This window comes from Cavia porcellus, unplaced genomic scaffold, assembly GCF_034190915.1.
Source record: "Cavia porcellus strain 051 isolate PalLab524CR breed Dunkin Hartley unplaced genomic scaffold, mCavPor4.1 scaffold_24, whole genome shotgun sequence".
Classification (NCBI taxonomy): Eukaryota; Metazoa; Chordata; class Mammalia; order Rodentia; family Caviidae; genus Cavia; species Cavia porcellus.
Window position 1 is genome coordinate 36449072 of NW_026947507.1, and position 6000 is coordinate 36455071.

At 41.4% G+C, this 6000-nt stretch overlaps 1 protein-coding gene across 3 annotated transcripts in view; it reads right to left on the reverse strand.

The window, feature by feature from the left end:
- The window catches only part of Entpd4 (ectonucleoside triphosphate diphosphohydrolase 4), a 28098-nt gene extending 22321 nt beyond the window's left edge, over positions 1-5777 (reverse strand). For all 3 annotated transcript variants that reach the window (XM_063234882.1, XM_003479665.5, XM_005008116.4), the window contains exon 1: positions 5600-5777. The gene's annotated coding sequence lies outside the window, so the exon portion shown is untranslated. The remainder of the gene's footprint in view (positions 1-5599) is intronic.
- Positions 5778-6000: the final 223 nt, after the last annotated feature.

Consider the following 6000-nt stretch of genomic DNA (forward strand, 5'->3'; position numbering starts at 1 on the left):
AGGAGATAATACAGAAACCACTGTTCATTTTCTGTTAGTTGATTCTAAATACCCTGTAATACTGTCATTCTCTTGAATGGTTTTACATTGTCTTGATACTTTTGATGCTACAGTATACGAAGTTATACTCAAAGATTTCAAGGAAAGAGACACTATAGTAACTACTTTTATGTTGGGATATCTTGTGGTGAAACATTATTTTGCTTAAATGGTTATGTTTTGACCTGTGCTGTTTTGTTGCTATGTCCTTTTATCTCAATCTCCTTTTTTTATTATTAATTTTTTTAATTAAGGGAAAATAAATAAAAGCAGGATATATATTATAGTAACCCACTTTGATTTCCTATTAACTTGGTTTGAAACCCTGTATTGCTCTCACCATCTTGTTTTGACTGATTTTACTCTATTCTGTTTTGCTTGATAGTACCAAGTTTGAGAATATAGGCAACAACTGTGAAGACAGTAAGATTCACTATGATGCTCATTCTGGTTTGACTATTATCTTCTTTTGAAGTCCTGTAATGTCTCCAATGTTTTGGTTTTATTCTTTACTGTTTTGTTCAATTTTATTATAACTGATGATATAGGCAATTCTTTTTAAGATAGCAAGAGGCATTATAGTAACCACTATTGATCATCTTGTATTCTTTTTACATTATGTACTATGTCCATCCTTTTGATTTGACTGACTCTGTTTTGTTATGTCACATTTGGTTTTATTCTCTTAAAAAAAAAGTAATAAGAACTGTGAGAGTAATAAAACCCAAAATAACATTGTCATTGTAAAAAAGAGAGGAAAAGAAAGTGCTCTAAAGGATATAACTGCATGTATATTTAAGCCTATAAGATAGATAACCATATTACTGAGTTTTTGTTGGATCATTGAACAGAACTGTTTGCAGTATCCCTGTTTGAATGTCCACTTTATATGCTTTAATTTTGTAACTTGAACTATTTCTAAAATGACAATATGTAATCAATTAACTAGTGATTTCCTACTGTTTTTTGAAATTCTGTGTAACTTGTACCTTTTTTCTGTTTTTTCCCTTTTTCTCCTTAAATAAAATTAAAAAAAAAAGAAAAATAGGCAAGAGTAATTATAAATTAACAAGAAATTCAAGTGGTTGATAAAACTTTATCGGTAGTCAGAAAAATAGAATGAAAACAAGATTTGACAGCTATCAGAATGGCTGAGATTCAAGTCTGATGATATTTTAATAAAGAGGGGTCATCAAGTATTGCTGTGAAAATCTAAATTTCTGGAGGCACTGGTGTAATATAAACAAATGCACATTTGAAATGTGCTACTCTCTGCAGTCCCTACCACAATTCCAGAAATTTATACTTAGGAAATAATAGGGTACATTCACTAAAATATATGCAGGATGCACAGCACAGTACTGTGCACAAAAGCAAAATACTGTTACTAATGTCCTTTATTGAGGGTGGGTATAATCAGACAATGTAATTTATGCAATGAACACAACATGATTATTAAAAGTGCTGACACAGATTTGTATTTATTGACGTGGGAAGAGTCTATCAAGTAAGTATTAAGTAAAAACACGTTATGCATCCAGGGAAAAACGGGAGGAACAAAAACAAAAATGTTAGCAGTGCTTATTAAGTAGTGACATCATATATCATCTTTAATTTCTCACCTAGGTTTGCCTACATTTTTCAAAGAATGTATATTAATTTCATCTTCAGAACAATGGAACTACTTCTCAAAAGCCACTTATGATGACGATGTCTCCAGTTTCCAGCATTGTACCCCCTTTTGAATGTATTAAGAATGCCTAGGTTTAAAAATTTCTGCCAGGAATTCCAGTCTGAACATTTTAATGAACCAATAATAATTAAGTGATAAGTGAGTGAAGCAGCAAAGGAAAGAAAGTGTTAGCTTAAGGCCCCTATTAAAGGCAAACTGGTCCTTTAATGATCCAAGAATCAGTACTAGGAAGGTGACATGAGAAGGAGTGACAAATTCAACTCCAAGTGCCAAGGTGCTCACAGATTGGTACAGAAAGAATAGTAACACCAGGAAAATAGCAAGAGGGAACTAAAGGAAAAGTTAAATCAAATGAAATCAGAGAATACAAAAAAGGTTACTGTCAACAGGGAAGAAGTCCTGGAGGAGAGAGATTTGGTTAGCTTTTCATCAATGTGATAAAATATCTGAGAACAACAATTTAAAGGGGAAATGGCTGAGGAGGCCTCAGTTTCAAAGGGTTGGTCCTGGTTGGCTGGCTCTGTTTTGGGGCCCGGAAGCACACCATCATGAAGGGAGGGTGTGGCAGAAAAAAGTGGCTAACCTCACCGTAGCCAGAAAGCAGAGAGGGAAAGAACCAGAGAAAGGGCTGTGGATTAGAAAGTTTTCAAAGTTACATCATCCAGTGACCAGCTTTGCCTAAGCAGGCCTCATCCCTGATATTTCTATCATTGTAATTCAAACCCATGAAGATTCCATCCAATCCCTTCCTCCAAAGCCCATCAACCAGGAACCAAGCCTTCAACATACTAGATTTATGAAGAACATTCTAGATCTCAGCCACAGCAGAAACAGGACAGGGTGAGAAAGGAGAAAGATGCACTGTGAGAACCATCACAGCATGCTTAGTAAACTTTATTTCATCTGATGTTTGTTAATAGTTTTTTGCTGTTGTTGTTGTTATATGTGAGGATTTTGACAAAAAGAATAAATACTATCCATTAAAAATTCACAATTTGTAAAGGACAATACTTATACCAATACCTATAAAGGAAAATTTATAAATTGCTTAAGCATTTACCTTTATTCAGGACAAATGTATGGCCACCTATCGCCCAGCAGTCAGCCATATGGAAATGTGACCATAAAGTGTCCTCACAGCTAAGAATCTTGCCACTGGAGCTAATGGAGTCAAACTCTAAGTAATACTGTACTACATACACAATGCTGCCATGTTCCAGAACGGAGTCAGATCTATCACCAGGGAGACAACCTTATGTAACCATGAAACCCTCATGGTTTCAGCTATTGGGTCCTTCGTAGCTGGACAGCTTAGTGACATAAAGCCCATGGGCTATGGGGTCAATATCTTTGTGAGTGTCTCAGCCACAATCCTAAGGATGAAACATCTGCGAAGGGAAATGGCTCCTCTGGCAAAAAAGCAGGATTTTGGGAAACAGGCATTGCTAAAACTCTCAAACCAAGAGCAAACAAAATCACAAACAGGCAAAATCATGAACTGGGGAGATGGGGAGAGCCGGACCTCTGAATTAGAAAAGGTATCACCACATGAGGATTGCTTCAAAAAAGAATCATTTGAATGTCAAAGGATTTCAAGAGTGGGAGAACCCAGCACAACTGTAAGCATTTGGTAGTTCTGTAAGAAAAACTGTCTGATCGTGACCTGTGACCTGAAGGCTGCTGTCTGGCACTGTGACTCAGATGGGTTAAAGATCCATCAAACAACTTGCAGCCAGGCATGGTAGCACATGCATGTTACCCTAACACTTGGGAGACTGAGGCAGGAGGATCACTGTCAGTGTGAAACCACTTGGGGCTACAAAGTGAGCTCAAGACCAGCCTGAACTGCATAGTGAGACCCTATCTCAAAAAGAAAAACCAACCAACAAACAAAAAACCCAAGAAACCCCAGAAAACCAAACCTAAAAACAAAAAACTTGCATCATTTTAAGAAGAATGCATATAGTTGCATTGATGATCTGTTTTAATATATTACAATTTTTCATTTTTCACTGTCAAATCTTATTCAACCCATTTCTATTTATTTGTAAAACCTCTGGTCTGTCTTTGAAATGCACTTTTTCTGGTTACACATTTCTTGCCAGGTTACACATTTCTTGCCAGGAGCATTGCATTGCCCAAAAGTGACCTTCCTCAAGTTTAGCATCCAAGTTGGATGAAATGTGTTACTGTAAACTCAATTTTGCCAAGTCTGGGCTTATGATCTTCTGACAAATAACCATCTTCTGAACCCTTCCTGGAAGTCCAGTATCATCATCCACAAGGTTACCCAGTTCTCAGCTTGAATCCCATTTCTCCTTATTCCACTATTCTATTGTTTATTAAGTTGAACGAGATTCTTCCTCAAACACTCCATCACTGTCTCAGGACAGATCTTGTGTCGGGTCACTGTGCCTTCCCTATGAATACTACTTATGTGTAATATACTGTCTTTAAACTATGACCAGCTTAAGAAGCCAATGACCAGCTCTGGAAGCCAATGGATCAGCACCAACTGCTCCATGGGGCACCTGCAACCTCCAGCCATCAACTGTGTTCATTTCATGTTACCAGACTGTTCTTCCCTCTGCCCTTGTAAGATCTATCTGCTCCGGTGAGCAGGGGCTCTTCCTTCTCACCCAAGGCTCTCCCCTGTTTACCTTGGACTGTAATAACACCACTCCTAAAACCCTGCCCCCTAGGCCAAAGGGCCTGGAGATTTAGCTCGTTATAATTCCTAATGGTTTCCCACACTCTAAATCCTCCTTATTCATGCCCAGTCTATTTTAAATAAACATGTTGAACAAATACGTAGAGATTATATAAATCATCCTTAGATCAACTTTCCTTTTTGCCTCTTTATAGACGATCTACAGTCTCGGGGCCAAAATCATCTATTTCCTGTTAAAGCTAGAAGACCGGAAGGAACAGATGGAACATACAACAAACACAGGTGATATAGTCAAGTTAAGGCAAACAAAGAAGTTAAATCGCTAGCACAAATTAAGAGTTACCTTTAAAACTGAGTGTGTACAATAGAATTAACAAACTGGATATAAAGACAAAAAAACATCAAACAGAAGATAACACAATGTGATTCTCCAAGGTCTCTCCAAGGCCAATTAAGTATTTTCACTTCACAGAACAAAATGAGAACTGCACGGTGCAATTAAGGTCAGATCTTAATCTATACTTGTGGATTCTTTAGGAACCTCTAGTTTACCTTCTAGCATGCAAGGTTCCTAAAAAATAAAGGATCTCGTCTATGTCCTAATGATAAGCGGTCTCTGAAAATGCTCTCTCTGCACCTGTGTTCATCCTCCTGAGGTCTGGGGCCACCTGCAGGTTCTGGGACATAATTCTAGAAAATCCAAGGATCATCTCCGTAGTAGTCCATGCATTACTCCAGCTGAGGTACAATGCTGTGCAAAATTACTTTATTACCCAATTAGCTCCATTTTCCACGGAGATATCTGACATGAAACTTTCCAAAAACAAGGCAAAGCAAAGCAAACGATGCTGTCCACGTAAACCTCATCACTTCAGGGGCAGGCAGGACGCAGGAGGACTGGGGAGCATCCTTCTCCTTGGCCAGGTTCCACTACTGCTACGTGCGAGGGGGGGAAAATGCAGCGTGGTGGCCAGGGGAAGCGAGGGCCACGTTCGCGCTACTCGGGGACCGGAGCCAACACCGGCCATCAGACTACGGGACGCCCAGGCTACGGGGGCACCCGGAGGGCAGGCGCGGGCCGCAAGCCGGGAAGAATCGGGTGAGTCCAGGGCTCCTGCGGGCCGCCCGCCCTGCGTCCTAACCCGCCCCACCGACGCAGGCCCGCTCTCCCTGTCCGCGCGGGAAGGCGGCCTCACCTGCTCCGCAGGCCGGGGCTCCCGGGAGCGGGGGGCCGCGAGCGGGCGCCATAACGGACGGGGAGGACACGGCGGCAGCGGCTGACAGAACCCGGCTTCCTGGAGCCTCCGCTCCGTTCCGGGAGCCTCACTACGCGCAGCCCCGCCAGCGTCCGCGTCACAGTCCTTCCGTGGCGTGCGCGTTGGCGGCGGGAACGCGCACGCAGAGGGGCAGTTCTTTCCCAGGTGTGGGGCGGGGCCGCGCCAGGTGATTGACACTGAGTGCTGAGCTGGCCGCTCCACACGGCTGGCGCTGAATGCGCAGTGTGACCGCGGTGTGGCTAAGCTACGTGGGGGTTTCCCATCCGTCCTAGCTTGACTGGTTGTCTGAGAGTCACAGTGTGCTGAGACCTCAGTTTATC